The sequence below is a fragment of the Macrotis lagotis genome, chromosome 2 (assembly GCF_037893015.1).
Source record: "Macrotis lagotis isolate mMagLag1 chromosome 2, bilby.v1.9.chrom.fasta, whole genome shotgun sequence".
Taxonomy (NCBI): Eukaryota; Metazoa; Chordata; class Mammalia; order Peramelemorphia; family Peramelidae; genus Macrotis; species Macrotis lagotis.
Genome location: NC_133659.1, coordinates 273,594,320 through 273,611,227, shown reverse-complemented (window position 1 = coordinate 273,611,227; position 16,908 = coordinate 273,594,320).

Sequence of the window (16,908 nt, the reverse complement as noted above, 5' to 3'; positions counted from 1 at the left end):
TAAAATTATGTAGAGAACTATATATATATATATAATACATATTTGTGTCTAATGGTAGATGTCATTAGGATTGAGGAGAAAAGAAAGAAAAGGAAAAGGGGAAAAAGGAATAGCAACTTGTATATGACAGGTTCCAATATCATTTGCAATCATCTTTTATTTTTCCTATTCTACTACATTACAAAAATGTTGTTTATTTCTTAAGAATGAAATAAATTAAAAAAAATTCATACTAAGGATCAATGGGTCCAGGGCTATAAGATAATTTATGTTTTATATGGCACCTCCTACATACAGTTGATTAATTAGACTGAGAGAGGCAAGGAGCAGGCAAGAATCCATCTCATTTTTTTTTGAGTTAGTAACATACAAATGATCTTAATTAAATCTACATTTTCCATGAGTAACTGCCTGCATGTTCTGCTCTGTCAGCCAGGAGATTCAGTGTGGGTGGAAGTGCCTTAGAATCTTAATACTGGGCTCCATCTCCCAGAGTAGTGTCACCTGAATTCTCTTCATTTTTCTTAACTTTCATGCCAGCTTTTAGGATTTTGGCACTTTCCCGATCCATTCCCTGACCCCTCCTCAAACATATTAGTGTCTCCCCAGTCACATTTCATCTCCTTTTACAATCATCAGGTAATGCTGATAAGGAAGATAGAAAGCAAAACTGGCCTTTGTGACTTGACTATAGAAGACTCCCTGAGCTACTTTATCCTTCTTCCTTTGCTTGGGTGATTGGGGCAGGGATAAGGGGGTGTACTACTTTAGCAACTCACTCCCTTTTAGGATATTCCCTTCTTTTTTGAACCTTGTATTGTTGTCTTCTTGGGGAAAGGTCATCTCAGTCTCTTCCCTCATCACTGTTTTGGCTGACCTGAATTTTGTGGAATATTTTTCCAGTGGATTTTTTCTTCTCTACTTCAAATAAACTCGTCTCTGTTACATGAGTGGTTTGAATCTGAAGTCAGTTTGTATTGGTAAGGAGAGAAAAAGAAAAAAGGAAGAAAGGAAGGAAGGAAGGAAGAGAGAAGGGAAGGAAGAAGGGAGGAAGGAAGGAAGGAAGGGAGGAAGGGAGAAAGGGAGGAAGAAAGGAAGGAAGGAAGGAAGGAAAAAACGTTATCAAATTCACAAGATCTCAATTATTTTGATCTCTATTTTTGGTTCATGGACCATCTTTCTGCTCACATTCAAGTAATCAGAACAGGAGATGACTGCATAGCTATTTGGTCTTAATGTAGCTTCAAACAAATGATAGGAATGCTCCCAAATGTTCCTTGAAGAGATAACAAATTTAAAAAGGCATATATTCATTCAGTAGTTGGGAAGAACTTTCTTTGTACTAACTCTGCTGGCATGGGTAAAAAGCTTGTAAAAGAGAGGAGTTGGTCTCTGCTTTAGGAGAGTGTCCAGGAGACTCCCATGGTAATCTCACCAGCAGCCTACTGGTTGAATCATTCCTACTAGAGGTCCCTCAACTGTCTCCTATAGTAGCACCTATAGTTGATAAACTAATGGTCTTTTTTTTCCTGTATTGGGTTTCTCTGGTGCTTAAGGCTCCTTTATCTAATTAGGGTGTATGACTAATTATCCGACACTGGATGAGTTTCCCATGATGATCCAAGCTAGAGTCATTTTGAGTCCTTTAGCCATATCCTGTTTTCTTTAAGATGAAAGTCTCAAAATTCCAAAAGGAATTCTGTAGTACTCTTAAAACTGTAATAACTGGAAGATCCCCTGGTTGAAAGCAGTTAACATATTTCTGGATATTCTAATTATTTCTTAAATGGTCTAGCTCCCTCAAGTCTCTTCTTTCTATTCCATCCTCCACAAAGTTGGCATATTTTTCACATAGTGATATGACTATGCCACTCCTCTGTTCAGTAAATTCCACTAGCTCCTTATTTCCTCTTAGATAAAATCTAAATTACCTGTCAGCAAAGTCCTATAATCAGACTCCAGATTGCTTTTCCTATTTCTTATACTTTACCCTTTGTCTCCCTTTAAAAATGCTACATTCCAGTAAAATCAAACTACTTTTTGTCCCTCAAATGTGACATTTAGTCCTTATGAGTGTGCCTTTGTACTGGCTTTTTCCCAGGAAAGTGGGCAAGTAAGGGAGAAGATAATGTAACAGGAATTGGATAAAAAGAGAGACTGAGAAAGAAAATGATAAGTAAAAAGAAGATGGAGGGAAATTCACAAATTATAATTGTAGCTTTGACAGTTTATAGAGGCTCTTTTTCTGGTGGTAAAGAGATGGGAATTGCAGAGATATTCATTAATTGAGGAATAGATGAATAAGTAATGGTATATGCTTGTGATGCTTAATGTAAGCTCAAAGAACTTAGAATGTCAAGGAAAGACTTGCATTAAGAGTTAAAATGAAGTGAGCAGAATGAAGAAAACTTTGTATATAGTAACATCCATATTGTTTAAGAATGACTTTGAACACCTAAGTCATTTTGACTATTAGAAATACAAAAATGAGAAACAAAGTACATAGGAAGAAAGGTGCTATCTACTTCCAGAGAAAGAACTGATAAGTAGAAGTATGGATAGAATAATTTTGTGTGCATACATGCATATATATATATATATATATATGTCTAATGGTAGCTAACTCTAGGGTAAGCTAGGAGGAAGAAAACAAGTTAACATGATAATTCTGTTGTATATTTGGAGGAAATAGCAAGTTGTACATGGTAGATTTGCAGTTTCATGTGCAATCATAATTTTTTATTGTATTGAATTATGGAAGTATTTGTTTTGTTCCATTAATTAAAAATAAAATAAACTTTAAAAATAAGTCTAACTCAAATGCTATCTACCACACTTGGATTTTCTTCAGCTCCCCAGTTGCTAGAGCCTCTCTTTTGTGAAAAAAAAAATGACCGTGTTTACTTAATATATTTGTGTACATACTGAAAAGTTATCTATAGAAGTTCTGTTCAAGAAGGCAATGTGAAAGGTCACAGAGAAACCATCTGTCCCACATTTATCCTAGTATATATATATATCCATAAAATGATTCCAGAGAGATCACTGACCAAAAACCCTGGAAAATTAGAAAGAGAAGTAAACTGTGACAAGGAAGCCCAAGTAAGCTCCAATCAATGGACATAAAACAATCCAGTCAATATTCTGAATGGAGGAGTTTTGCAAGCTCTAGAAATTGAGAAAATCTAATGCCAAACCCCAACCTTAGTGTATCAGAACAAAATCAAGTACAGAATTGTGTAAAATAAGAAAGAGGGCACTCCTTGTTACACCAGAAGCCACAGTAAGAGACAGGTTCCAAATAATATCTGGGTAGCAGCTGTGAAGGGGAACTGGGTACAGTAAGCCACTAAATCTGCTCAGAACCACATCAAAAGATAAAACCAACTCTTAACTAGAGACTGTACAAGAAGAAGAGTCTGGTTGAAGCTACAAACCACAGTCAACTACCAAAAAAATTAAACAGAAATGAAAGTTGGAGGCTGTAGATAGGTCCTAATGGTATGCCATTTGGAGTGGTGGTGGAAATAGTACTGAGACTATAGAAGAAATAGAACCAAACATGCCCTACACAACTCATCCAGCAAGGCTGGATGGAACTGGACTGATCACAAAATTCAGATTTAAGAATGGAGGCTAAAAAGATTAGTAAGCAGAAGATCCAATGACAATGAAGACATGCTATAGGATAAGAGAAGGTAGCTAGGTAGTAAAGTGGATAGAGGGCTAGGTATGCTAGCTTCAGACACTAGCTTTGTGACCCCAGACAAGTCAATTAATTCCATTTACCTCCATTTCCCATTTATAAAATGAACTGGAGAAAGAAATGACAAACCACTGCAGTATCTTTGCCAAGAAAACCCAAATGGGATCAGAAAGAGATGGACACACAAATCAAAAACAAAGAGAAGCCTAAGAGGTAAAACTAGAAGAAAAAAATTCCACAACAAGTATTAGTAAAGCATTAGTGGAGAAATAATGAATTGGCTACAAGAGCCATGGGACTAGCTCAGGAGAAAATGAAAAAAAAAACAACCCAGATAAATGAAATTAGAAATGAAGTATAGAATTGAAGACAGAATACATTACTCAAATAATTAACTCTTTGAAAAATTGATCTATCAGAAAAAATAATTCCACAAGATGTTGATATTGGAAATGATTCAAATTATTTTAAAAAATAGAATAGCATGTTCTCTACTATTAAGAAAAACTGATCTAGAAAGGGACAAGGAAGAATAATTTAAGGAGGATCCTACTCCCTGAAAAATAGGACCAAACAAAAAATCTTGGTCATCATATTTTAAGAAATAGTTAAAAAATGCTTAGATCTTTTAGTACTAGAGAGTAAAGTGAAAAGAGAATTCATTGATCACCTCCTGAAAGGAACCCAACAAGAAAAATACAGGAATAGACAAAATTGAATTTCCAGGTTAAAGCAAATATATTTTAAGAAGTCAGAAAGAATTACTCAAAGACTTCTGCAACTAAGAAAAATGAGAGAAAAATCTTAGTACATGATATGCCAAAAGGGAAAAAATTCATAACATCTCTCACAACTGAACTGGATAACAAAAGAGTTGAATGGGGTGGCTAGGTGGCACAGTGGATAGATCACAGGCACTGGAGTCGGGAGTACCTGAGTTCAAATCCAGCCTCAGACACTTAATAATTACCTGTGCGGCCTTGGGCAAGTCACTTAATCCCATTGCCTTGCAAAAAATCTAAAAAAAAAAAAGAGTTGAACACATAGATACACATGTAGACATACATATATAGTAGTCTGTATTTAGAATAGAATAAAGTGATCAAGGATAGAAGCAAAAAAAAGAAAATGGATGGGGTGCTCTAGTGAGAGCAATGTTGTGAAGGAAATGATCACAAGCAAAATAAACTTCAAATTCAAAGGGTTTTTCATCATGGATTACGAAAAAGAGAAAAAAATTGTAAAAACTAGAGTTCAGGCTCTGGGCTTAGTGAAAAGAGGAGTGATAGAGGAATTATATAAATTCTAATCAATCCAATTCTTTTTCTTCTCTCCCTTTTTCCTTATATAAAGTAGAATGAAAAGGAGGAATAATATGATGATAGGAATAATATGAGAGCATAATATGATGACAGGAAAATGCAAAAGTAGCATATAGTGAATTGTATAAACTTACCTATGAAAGAGAAGATAGCAAACTGAACCAATGTCTATTATTGATATTGACTCATTGACTAGAGCATACAGACTCAAACATTGCTGAACATTTATTTAAGTTCCATATGGTGCTTTATAGCTAAAAAATTCTTTTTATGTATATGTATAGATACATGTATGCCTACACAAATAAAGATAGATAGATAGATAGATAGATAGATAGATAGATAGATAGATAGATAGGTAGATAGATAGATAGATATACAGACATATACTCTATCCTAGGAGTTTTTTAATACAAAAATATAGGATTTAAATTGTGTAAAGTCCCATAGAAATGAAATCTATTATAACATTTAATTATTATAAAACTGCTGAAAATCACTTCTGCCTTTAATCATCTTATTCTCAATTTTCTCTTGAGATTTTTAATTCAAGTAGCTTTGAAGACCATTGCAAAGTATAGAAATCTTCTTGAATATAAATGAACTCTGCATTACCTCCTATGTTAGAATCTGAATATGTCAAAGACTTATTATTTCTTCTAGTCTACTGAAACTTTTGTCATGAGCATTCCCTTTATTGTTCTGTATCACCATTCAGATTCAATCAATTAATCAATAAACATTTTAAATCCTGGGGATTAAAAGACAAAATTGAGAGTCCTCCCCTCAAAACATTTGCATTTCATTGGGAAATTGTAACCCATAACTCACAATTAAAAGACAATAGAATGTCTCATCATTTTGGAGTAGAAGTTCTTAGCCTGGAGTGTATGAACATACACATATACATATATACACATATATTTACAAATAGATACTCATATATATATATATATATATATATATATATATATATGGATATAGATATACATATAGTTTTTGTGTGGTTCAATATAATTGCTTTCCCTTGTATTCTATGTGGGTTTTTTATACATTTAAAAACAAAATTTTGAGACAGGCAGAATCAGCTTCATCAGGCAACCAAAGGAGTCTATGAAATTAAAGAGGTTAAGAAATTCTACATTAGAGGCTTGCTATTGGCGATCACGCAAGTAAATATTGGAAGTGGGCTAGAAACTGTTCTTCTTGATTCCAAGTTTAGCATTCTGTCTTCTCCACCAAGCTGACTTTCTCTATCTAGATATTGTCTCATTAAAAATTGAAGGGGGTAGCAGTGGATAGAACACTGGCCCTGGAGTCAGGAGGACCTGAATTCAAATCCAGCCTCAGATACTTAATAATTACCTAGCTGTGTGGCCTTTGACAAGTCATTTAACCCCATTGCATTAAATAAAAATAACAAAAAAAATTGAAGGTAAAACTTCCTTTTGCATGGGGAAAACTAGTATTTTCTTTCTTTTTTAATTTTTTTATTTTTATTAAAGATATTATTTGAGTTTTACAATTTCCCCCCAATCTTGCTTCCCTCCCCCACCCCCACCCCACAAATAGCACTCCGTCAGTCTTTACTTTGTTTCCATGTTGTACCTTGATCCAAATTGGGTGTGATGAGAGAGAAATCATATCCTTAAAGAGAACAGAATTCTCAGAGGTAACAAGATCAGACAATAAGATATCTGTTTTTTTCCAAATTAAAGGGAATAGTCCTTGTACTTTGTTCAAACTCCACAGCTCCTTATCTAGATACAGATGGTACTCTCCTTTGCAGACAGCCCAAAATTGTTCCCAATTGTTGCACTGATGGAATGAGCAAGTCCTTCAAGGTTGAACATCACTCCCATGTTGCTGTTAGGGTGTACAGTGTTTTTCTGGTTCAAAAACTAGTATTTTCAATAGATAGATTAGGGGCAATTTTTACTTAGGGGCAAATTTTACCTAGTCAAGGTCATAAATTCAGTATATCTTCTCTTCTCTGGGGGGTCAGTTTCCTTATCTAATTATAATCACCACAGAACTCTGAACATTACCCCTGTTAAGAGAAAACCGCATTTCAGTCTTAATTCTTCAGAAAAATCTCATTTGAACGAGGAAAGTAGGATTGAAAAAGCATTACTTGTCAGTGATGTGTCTGGCTCTCAGACCTTGGAACCAAAACTCACATCATTAGATACTTAGACATTTTATCTTAAATTCTTGATAACAAGTGTCATGCACAGAGTTCATTCCAGGTTACCACCACTACCAAAAATGATGATTATTCTAAAAACTCCAATAATAAATCTTAAATTCAGGGTTTATAACACTTTTTGTGTCATGGAATTTTTTGGCAATCTGGTGAAATTTATGAACCCCTCTCACAACTAAATGCATAATTTACATAGGATTATAAAGGAGACCAAAGATAATGAAATAGTCAACAAACATTCATGTAGGTATATATGTATGTGTATATACAAACATATTTGCATGCAAGTACATACAAATCAATATATATATATATATAGCCATGTGCAAACATGTTCATATGCATATGCATTTATATACACATGTGAATAAATGTATATAACTATTTATAGATCCCAGATTAAGAGCTCTTGTTATAAATGAAAAAGAAGTCAGTTGTAGGACATAGAAATGAAGCTGAAGAATATTTTATTTGATTTATCTACTTATATATCAAAAGAAACATTGCACATTATTAGTAAGTTAGGGTAGCTTTAGATAGCTTAGATCCTGATGCACATGCAACTTTTCTTAATAGAATTTAGAGCTAGAAGGGACCCTAGACATTTTTCTACTTAAATTCATTAGACACCCACCCACACTCACACACCCACTCACAGACACACACACACACACACACACACACACACACACACACAAACACACAACCACCACCACCACCACCACCACCACCACCACTCCATCCCTGCCCTCATCTAACAAGACTATTAATTTCTATTCCAAATGCTTTGCTGATTTTCAAAAGAAACAGCTAAAGGATGACTCCTTTACAGGTACAGGTAAGAGAGCATTAGATTTATTTTCTAGAGAAATAGATCTCCATCTATATTTCTCATTTTATAGATGAAAAATCTGAGACCCAGATATTGAAATTTACTTAGTCAAGGTCATAAATTCAGTATATCTTCTCTTCTCTGGGGGTCAGTTTGCTTATCTAAAAAAATGAGAAGGTTGGATAAGATGACCTGGGCATTTCATTCCAGCAGAAAAGCAAATAAAGTGACAAGAAAAGTTGTCTTCATGAATACTACCACTGGGATACAGACTCACAGAAGACAAGAATAACCAATAAATACATATGGAAAGGTACCCATGTGAAGACATATATATGTCCACGTTGAATTCATGGCCAGGAAAACTCACAACTTTGAAACTGAAAAGTTGCTAATGTTCTATATCTATCTAAATATCTACATACATGAGCACATACACACTCATACATATGTATATATGAATAAATAAATACTTAAGTAAATAAACAAATAAATAGATAAATGAATAAATTCACACACATTTTATAATTTGGGAAATGGAGGCTCAGAAGTTCCTGACTCTGACTTTGTTGCTCTAATGACTATGCCACCTATCTACCACTATAGTATTTAGTCTCTTCAAGGCCACCTACAATATCTGGAAAACGTCTCTCCAGCAGAGAGAGAAAATATCTCTTTTAGGGCATGGTTGAGGACCACAGTCAGTTAAGCAGCCAATACAAGTCAGGAGAATGAAATCCCTTTTGACTCTAGGTTTATGACCTTATCATCCTAAGGGGTATGATTCTAAGATCCTACAAATGTTTCAGGCAAAGTTTAAATATATTATTTTTGATCCTTTTCTCCTGGTGCTGATTCAAAGTTCTTGGTCTTTGACAACTATCTGATTTAGAATTAGAAAAAAAAGCAAATTCATGCCTATTACTGTTAATCTTAAACCTCCTCAGGAACTTCCTTTGCTTCCAAGATCCATTTTAATTGACTTTCAAGTTTAAGTTATGTACAAGGGAAACACACAAACAAAAAAAAACCATTCAATTCTTCCCCTGTTTTGCATTTACATTTATTATACATTATCTGTTAACAACAAAAACTCTGGTTTTAAATGCTGTATTCCAGTTAGAACAATACCTGCTGATCTCCTTGCACACCAAATAGTTGACATTTCAACTTAAAAATGAGCACATGCAACACACACATAAAAACATACACACATACAAATGGGACATATGTGTGTGTGTGTGTGTGTGTGTGTGTGTGTGTGTGTGTGTGTGAGAGAGAGAGAGAGAGAGAGAGAGAGAGAGAGAGAGAGAGAGTGAGAAGGATCTACTTTTTCTTTATTTTTGATGACTGAACAGGTCACAGAGAGATTGAAATGTTTTCATCAACCATAAAAAGGAGGGCAGATTCTGCTGTTTTATGAAAGAAATGTAGGGCATAACAAATGATATTCCAAGGTGGTGAGGCAGTCAGGAAAAGCACTTGGGAAAACTAAATGCTCTGAAATATACCCTTAAAAGGGTCACTATAATAATGATACAGATGATAACAACAATAATAATATTTCATATTTATGTTGTGCTTCAAAGTTTACATTTGGTCATTACAAGATGAATAGTATTATTATCTTTATTTTACAAATAAAGAAAGCGAGGCTTATAAAGGTTAAATGACTCACCCATAGTCACATAGCCAATAAATGTCCAAGTTAGGATTTGAATATAGGTTTTCCTAACTCTTAATTTCAATATTTATTCACTATATCACACTTCACAGATATAGGCACAGGGACATTTAGAGATCATCTCATTCTAGTCTTCTTATTCTACAAGCATATTTACATCTTTGCTTCCTCAGTTTTCTTATCTGTTAGATGAAAGGGATGTACTGAGAGAGATGAACCTGATTACACAGTGTCTATGAAATGTGTCTAAGATCCAATTTGATGGTCCTCTGATTTCAGACTCAGTGACTTATTATTAGACCTTATTTTCTTTCTTAAGATCTACTTCCAGAGAAGGAAAATAACCAAAGACTAAGTGTGTATGTATGAATCTCTTCTAATATTTTTTTAGCTATCAGAACATAGGAGAGCCTTAAACTCCAGGAAGAACTAATGGCAATTCATACAAATTGTTTTGAAAGGGAATATTTAATAACTTGTGTACCCAAATTCAGATTTAAACTATAAGACAAGGTATCTATTAGACCTCTATTGGGACTATTGTCTTTTCTTCATATAAAGTCATGAAATTCTATTCCAGTTTTATCTTTGAACATGCAAGTCTTATCTAATTCAATTTTGTCTCATCTCTCTTATTTTTTCTCTCCTATCCTCTTGCTCCTTCCCCTCCTCTTCATTCATCCTACTTTTATCCTTTTCTTTCTTTTCCTCTCCCTTCCACTCCCTCCCTTCTCCCTTCACCTTCCTTCACTTCACCTCATTCTCACTTCACCTCACTTCACCTCACCTCACCTCACTTCACCTCACCTCATCCTCACCTCACTTCACCTCATCTCACCTCCATTTCATCTCATCTTATCTCATCTCATCTCACCTCCATCTCATCTCATCTCATCTCATCTGATCTCATCTCATTTATCTCATCTCATCTCATCTCACCTCACCTCACCTTACCTCACCTCACCTCACCTCACCTCACCTCATCTCATCTCATCTCATCTCATCTCATCTCATCTTTAACATAACCTAGAATCTCTTCACTGGATGTATTTGAATTATTGATGCCTAAAATTAGTTCTGTTGAATCATCAACAAGGAAAAGTATTCAGGAAAGTATATTCCAACAAGAATTAAATAACACTTGGAAACTGGTAAGTGAGCTGAGAGTTGAATTTCACAGTTGGTATGAAATTAAGGCAAAATAACAATTGATGATGCCCTCAAGCCAAAAGCTCATCTAAGTAGTTCAAAAAGAAGGAAGTGATTACTCAGAAGAATAGAGATGAGTTGGCAGGCAACTGTCAAAACTGCCTTCATATTTTCAAATTACAGTAAAACAGTTCCCTGAGGCTGCAGGAATGTGTGTCTACTTACACAGGTGGTTTCAAAGGCAAGAGTCATCTTTTTCCAATGCCATAGAATTTCTTTCTTGGAGGTATGACTCTAATGTATCATTTGTCAAGAAAAGAAGGATGCTCATCATCCTGTGGCATGATGCTACAAATGAGAGGTCTTTCTTGTTTTGGAGACCTTAAGGGTTCTTTGGTTACAACACACTGGTTGTTGCTAGGCAAACAGTAAATTATCAAGAGTCAATTAGATAACACTCATCCAACTGAGCTTGACAAAATTCATGGAAATGCTTCCTTATGATCCACCCCCAGATTTAATCAAATTGTTTTGTGTAGGAGAACATTTCCTCAAAAATGTGGATATTTCACAGAATCTGAATGACTTAATGGTTCTCAAATGGGTAAAATCTCTGTTAGGTGCAAATTAATAGCTACGTCTATGTGAATCATTCAGGTTTTTTTTTTTTAGATTTTTGCAAGGCAAACAGGGTTAAGTGGCTTGCCCAAGGCCACACAGCTAGGTAATTATTAAGTGTCTGAGACCAGATTTGAACCCAGGTACTCCTGACTCCAGGGCCAGTGCTTTATCCACTACGCCACCTAGCCACCCCAATCATTCAGTTTTTAATAAAAATACTCTCACAATCATGGTTTTCATCTTTGTTGATATTTCTTTCTCTGGCACAGATTAAAACCCTCTTGGGTGATGTTCTTTGAGAATAATTGGACTTCCATGATGAAATATTCATCACCCAAGCAACCTGGCTATGAGGCAGTTAGATAGAGCTAATGGCTTGGAATTAGGAAGACCTGAATTCAAATTTAGCCTCAGTCTCTTACTAGTTTTATGACCCTGGGAAAGTCACTTTACCTCTATCATGCTTTGGTTCCCTCAATGATAAAAGGAGATAATAACAGCACCTATATAGCAGTTTTGTTATGATGATTAAATGAGTTAGCACAGTTCAGAGCACAGTAGGTATTTAATAAGTCTTTCCTTCCTTTCTTTTTTCCTTCTTCATTGCTCTTTTTTCCTTCCTTCCCTTTTCCTTCCTTTCTTCTTTCCTTCATTTCTTTTTCTTTCATTCTTTCTTTTTTCTTCCTTTTTCCTCCCTCCCTCTCCTTCCTTTTTCCCTCTCCTTCCTTCCTTCCTTCCTTCCTTCCTTTCTTCCTTTTTTCCTTCCTGCTTTCCTGCCTTCCTGTTTTCTTTCTGCCTGCCTGCCTTCCTTGCCTTCCTGCCTTTCTGCCTTCTTGCCTTCTTTCTTCCCTGTAAGTCTTTCTCTGTGAGTCAGGTAGTGAAAAAATTATCTCTCCATTCATAGATAAGTAAATTGAGGATTTGATATTGTTTTTGTTGCTTAGTCATGTCTGACTCTTTGTGACCCTATATTATCCATTGGGCTTTCTTGACAAGAATGATTTGTCATTTTCTTCTCCAGCAGATTAAAATAAACAGAGTTTATGTGACTTGCCCAGGGTCACACAACTAATGAGTATCTGAGGCCAGATTTGAATTTAGGTCTTTCTTGACTGCAGGTGCAGTGCTCTATGAACTGTCATCTAGCTGCCTCCTAAATTAAGGCTTAGTCAGGACACATGACTTAGATGATCAGGATTTCAACTGCCAGAGCAAGGATAGGGAGAGGAAAATGTCTTATCCCAAAGGAATCAGAAATGTCTACACTAAGCTAAGCTTCAAACAGTAGTCATACAATTCACTCTGTCAATGGGTCCATACTCAAAGTCTTTCCAAATAGATAGCATCCACCAAAGTACATGTTCTGTCACAGACTTTGAAAGCTCAGGGATACCCTTATTTAAGCTAATGCCTCCAAAGAAGACACGCTAGGTGCTCTTGAGATTTCCCCATCACCAGTGGAGTGAAACAAGGATGTGTCCTTGCTCCAGCACTTTTTAGCATGATGTTTTCAGTCTTATTATCAAATGCCTTCACTGAGGATAAACACAATATGGAGGTCAGCTACCATACTGATGGAAAATTCTTTAAATTGAAAAGACTAAAGTTAAAACCCAAGTGGAGGGAGAGTTGATGCATGATCTTCTGTTTGCAGATGATTGTGCCCTCAATGAAGCTCCTGAAGCTTAGATGTAACAAAGTGTGGATCAATTCTCTGCTACTTGTGCTAATCTTGGTCTGACAATTAATACCAAGAAAGTACAGGTGCTCCATCAGCCAGTACCACACCATCCACATATGGAAACTGATTACAGCAAATGGAGAAATTCCTACACTAAGCTAAGCCTCAAACAATAGTCATACAGTTCACTCTGTCAATGGGTGGACAAGGTCACTTAATTTGGCAGTGTCCTTTCCAGGAACTCATTAATAATGAGATTGACCCATGCATTTTCAAAGATAACTGTTTGGGAGGCTTCTAAAGAAAATGTGGAAGAGAAGAGGTAGGACTACCTACCAAACTGAAGGTCTACAGAGCTGTTGTGTTGACTTCATTGCTGTAAGCCTGTGAAACCTGAACCATATCAGGAAACTTAATTGCTTCCATTTAAATTGTCTTGGGAAGATTCTGAAGATCACCGGGCAGGAGAAGATACCAGACACTGAGGTCTTTTCTTGAACTAAATTGCCAAGCATTCCAGTGTTACTATAGAGAGTACAAAACAATGGGCTGGACACGTTAGAATGCCAGATGTACACTTGCCAAAAAATATGTTTTATGGAGAACTCACACAGGACAAGCAATCACAAGGGGATCAGAAGAGATGATACTGAGACACCCTGAAGGTCTCTTTGAAGAACTTTAGAACTGATTGGACAGCATGGGAGACACTGGTGCAGGACCACCCAGTATGGCGTGCCCTCAACAGTGAGGGTGATGCACTGTATGAGGAAGGCAGAATTGAAGCAGCTCAAAGAAAACATGGCAGATGGTAATTTTAGAGTACTCATCCCAGGTATTCACATGAAGCATTTGTGCCCAACCTGTGGTAGAGTAGTCAAGCACCTATTGCTCTGATCAGCCACAGTTGGACACACTGTAATCTGTCTCAAACATAGTGATGCCATTTTGGTCTTCTTCGATAATGGACAAGAACCAACCAACCATCTCTCTTCAGAGAACCTGGTGAGCCCAAGGATGTGCAAAATTATTTTTCTGTCTATTCTCTTACTCTCATTATTAGGAGACAAACAAAGGAATGGGAGTTGGAATTGCAGCTATTTAAGAAACCACTAGGTGAGGAAATTCCTTTCACTAATGACAGTTGCTACCTTTTTTGCAGCCATCATCTTAGAGAGTAACCTAGCACAGAGAGGTCAAGCTTGTGATATCCCACAATTCTCCCATTGCTGCCTGAACTAGACTGGAATATAGTTCCTCTGTGATTTTAATGTGTGTATGTATTTATAAAAAAGAAATATATATATAATATGTCTGTATCCTTGGTACAATTTAGTGGCCACATTTCTATTTTTAATACCACTTGTGTATTAGATAAAGTGTTAGACTTTGAGTTAGGAAGACTTGCATTCAAATCCTATCTCAGTTACTAGCTGAGAGGTCCAGGGAAATAAATGCAATATCTAGGTCATCAGTCTCCTCATCTATAAAAAGCAGGGACTTGGTCACAGTGACCTCTGAGGTTCCTTTGTGCTCTAAGTCTATGATCCTATAAACTGTGAAAGTCAGTTGATGCATACCTCATGAAACCAACTTCCTTCTATGAGCTTCATGAAAGGAAGAATTGTTTACTTTCTTCTTACTCACTCTAAGTATGCCTGCTCATGGATTTTGAACTTAGCTCGAATAATCTGTATCTGAAGGTAGAATGGTAGAGAAGTTGCCTATTCTCTTCTAGTCCATAATTAATAAAAAGCTTGCCTGTGGAACAGCAAGCACTATTAACCATCCTTCAAGAGTGATCTTAAAACTACAACCTTTTGTTGTGACTTTCCTGATTTTCCCAGTCAATAATGAATTAGTGAAATCAATCCATAACTTGAACTCATGTCCCTGAATTTAACTTATGCATTTAAATTTTGATTTCTATTCTTAATAAATAATATAGCAAGAAGCATTTATTAAGTGACTACCGTGTACTAGCATGACTATTAAGTGACTACTGTGTACTGTATACCTCAAGGAATTAACATTATAAAAAATAGGTAATAAAACATATTCATTGGGGTGAACAAAAGAAAGTAATTTCACAGGATGGGACACTTGCCTTGGGCGGGGGCAAGGAAAGACTTGTACACTTGACTTGAAATTCAATGGAAGCTGGCATTTTTTAAGAGGCAGAGATACAGGATGTGTAAGCCCCTGAACACAAGAACAGAGACAGACACAGAACACTGTGGTTGAAGAAAGGCAAGTGGGCTAATTTGGCTAGATCATAGACTTCTTGAAAGTGAATTATGTGTAATGAGTTTGGAAAGGTAGACTGGAAGCAGACTAAAAAGATATTTGTGTACCCAAGAGAAGAGCTTGTATTTTATTCTAGAGGTAACAGGGAAATAGGAAATATTTTGAGGAGGACAATGACATACCCAGATCTGAGATATTACTTTGGCAACTGGGTTGAGTATAGGTCTTTTAACCCCATGCTTCCTGTAAGTTTCAGGAGGGCAAAAGTTATGGTTCTTTTATCTTTGTATATCTCCTAGTGTCTGGCAAAGTCCTTTGACCAGAATGGGCATTTAATAAATGCTCAATGGATGAATGAATGAATGTTATTAAACATTTAACATTTTCCATGCATTAAGGTTACAAAGACAAAAAGTTAACAGTCCCTATCCTCTGAGTCACTGCTATTATTGAGTAGGGGAGTAAGTGGATTAGACTTGCCCCTTAGGAAAATCACTTTGGCAGTTGAGTGGAGGGGCGGGGAGACTCTTAATTAAGGCAGTGAGACTAATTAGGAGGTTTGCAATATTCCATGTGAGAGGTAATGAGGGCCTGAACTAGGGCTTTAATTGTGGGAGTGGAAAGAAGGGAATGAATGGTGTGGAGGTGGAAACAGCAAGGTTTGGCAATGATCAGACATGTAGAGTAAAAAGAAATTGATGACACCTAGGTCACAAAGCAGAACTATTAGAAGGATGGAAATGGGGATATTTAGGAGGGGGATAGTTGGGAAGAAAGATAACAAGTTCTGTTTTCAGTATGTTTATTTTATATACTTAGGGGACATCCAAATGTCCAATAGGCATTTGGTGATGGAGGTCTAAAGATTAGGTAGAGGTTGGGGAATCCATGAGTCATCAGCTTAAAGATGATTAGACTCATGGGATCAAATAAGGTTACAAAGAGAGAGAGAGATTGTATATGTAAAAATAAGGGGAGCAGAACAAAAAGGAGGGAAGTAGAGAGGAAAAGAGAAGGGAAGAAAAGAAAAAAAGAAGAGAGAGAAGAGAAGAAAGGAGGAGAGAGGAGAGGAAAGGAAAGGATATAAGAGGAAATGAGAGAAAAGAGGAAAGGACAGGAGGGGAGAGAGGAGAGAAAGGAAAGAAAGAGAGATGAAAGGAGAGGACAGGAGAGGAAATAAGAGGAGAGTAGAAGAGAAGAGAAGAGAAGATGAGAGGAGAGAAGAGAGAATAGGAGAAGAGAGGAGAGGAGATGAAAGGAGAGAAGAGAAGGAAAGAATACAAGACAAGACAAGCAAGATTCTTGTTCTTTTTCTACTCCCTGGGACATCAGTGATAACAAGATACATTTAAAGGACATGGCTTTAATCAATTTAAACCTTGACTGAGTAAATTAAAATCTGTTCCATGGAGAAAGAACAATGGACTATATAGTACTTCATAGTTTGTCCCCTAACAGTA